Source organism: Rosa rugosa, chromosome 1 (genome assembly GCF_958449725.1).
Source record: "Rosa rugosa chromosome 1, drRosRugo1.1, whole genome shotgun sequence".
In the NCBI taxonomy this organism is placed as follows: Eukaryota; Viridiplantae; Streptophyta; class Magnoliopsida; order Rosales; family Rosaceae; genus Rosa; species Rosa rugosa.
The window spans coordinates 37,584,740-37,586,798 of NC_084820.1; positions in this window are offsets into that span (position 1 = coordinate 37,584,740).

A 2,059-nucleotide genomic window follows, 5' to 3' on the forward strand; every position below is an offset into this window, starting at 1 on the left:
GATGTTCTTGGCTGTGACTGATGTAAGAATAGGCTAGATCTGTGTTTGTGCTAACTGGTGTGGGTTTTAGGGTTTGGGATGGCTAACGTCATAGAGATTTCGAGCAGTGAGGATTCCGGGTCTGACGTGTCATTCAGCGCGGCGGATAGGGCTTTTATTGACTCGTTGCGTCCGTCTGCCCATGCAGGAACCTCACTGCCAGAACCGCTAGAGGTTGAGCCGCTACAGACCATATTCTGGGAAGTAGCCATGGGTCGTGGTCCACGTCCAGAGAGCTCTAGGGCGGGCGAGGCCGCTGCTGCAAAAGCTAGGTGCGACGAGCGTTTGGCGAGCAATAGCGCCGCCAGCGGCTCCGCTGAGGTAGAAGAAACGGCGGGGGAGCACGTTGAGTCAGCGTGGTTCTTCCCGGATGGCACTGCTGTTGATGAGGCAGGAGGGCGGATGAATGCCGCCGCCGTTACCCGAATGAAGAAGGCCTTTCGGCTGCCAGGATCGGTGAAGCTGCGTCCGCCGACGGTAGATGAGAAGGCGTCGATTCTCCCAGAGGGCGTGGCGGCTGTACACGAGGCGATATTCCGCCAAGGAGTGACACTCCCGCTGGTGCCGAATCTTCAAATCCTGGTGTGCGAGTTTGGCCTTGCTTTTGGTCAGATTTGCCCCAACATGTGGCGGTTGATGTTGGTGATGAACTCGCTGTGGCGGTTGTCCGGGTGCGAGGGGCCTACTGTGGCGGAGGTGCTGCACTTCTACGAGCTAACCTACGTGAGGCGCCAGGGCTGTAGAGGGCAAGTGAATCTGAGCCGCCGCCAGGGAGCGCCCAAGTTGATTGAGAATCTAAGGGATTCCATGTCCTATTGGCGGGGAAGCTTCTGCGTCGCCACAGAAGGGTGGGAGTACCAGGCTGTGGGGAACGAGGGAGGGCCGGCGTTTAGGATTAAGTCGGAGTTCCAACCTATTCGAGGTCGGTAACGAAGTTCCGCTGACTGCACCTGGCGGGTGCCCGTATTGTATGTATTTTGACTAATTGGTTTGTGCTTGTGCAGCGGGATTGCGGTACAACTTAACGCGCGAGGAGGAGTGTCGCGTGGCGTGGATTAGAGGTTGTTGGCGGAACCGCAACTTGCTGGACTTCCGACTTCTGACTGGTTGGGAGTTGCTAGTTGCTCAGAAATTAACTCGGGCCGTTGGTAAGAAATTGCCGTCAGGTTGCCCTAGTTTTTTTTTTTTTTTTTTTTTTTTTTTTGCAAAGTAGCCAACTGACTGATTGAGTTTTTTTTTTTTTTAGAAACGCCGCCAGGTAACAAATCGAGCCGGGACGCTTTCGAAAAAGCCATGGACCGCGCGGAGATTGATAATTTCCTGGAGACGATGTACGCCGAGGGGATGGTGGCCCAGCAGACCGTAGTGGACCCCGAGACACTGGCGCTAAGCCAGTCAGAGGTTCCCGTCTTGTTGCAGATGCCGCTTCACTCGCACCTTGGCGATGATGGGCTGCCAGCTGTCCAAGGGGCCGCCACAGCGGCTGCGACGAGGGAGAGGGTACCCGCCAACCGGCGTGGTGCTCAGAAAGAAAAGCCGGTGCAGCCGGCAGGGAATGTGACCGCCCCAAGGGAGGACCCGCAGCCGAGGGTGACGAGGGCTGCTGGCGGAAATACCAGGGTGCTCGAGAGGAAGCGCCGGCAGATAAACTCCCCCAACGAGGAAGAGGATGAAGATGTGGAGACGATTGGGGCTCGGCATCAGAAGAAGGCCCGCCAAGCTCCGCTGAAAGCTGCGGTAGTGGAGGGAGAGGTGCCCACCGCCAGCGACCTGGACTCATTTGCCGCCTACGCGGAGTTTATGACAGGTGGCGAGCGGGAATTTCTCTTCCACCTGTGCGAAAGGCTAGGGTTTGGCGGCCTAGCGGGGATCTCACGCCCGACAGCGATTGACCAATCGCCCTACAGCTCGGCGTTCGGTCAGGTATCAGCCGGGCTGTACGACATGTTTGAGGCGGCGAAGAAGCAGCCTCTGGTCGAAGGGGAGCTGAGGGAGGAGATTCAAAGTCTCCAGAAGTAAC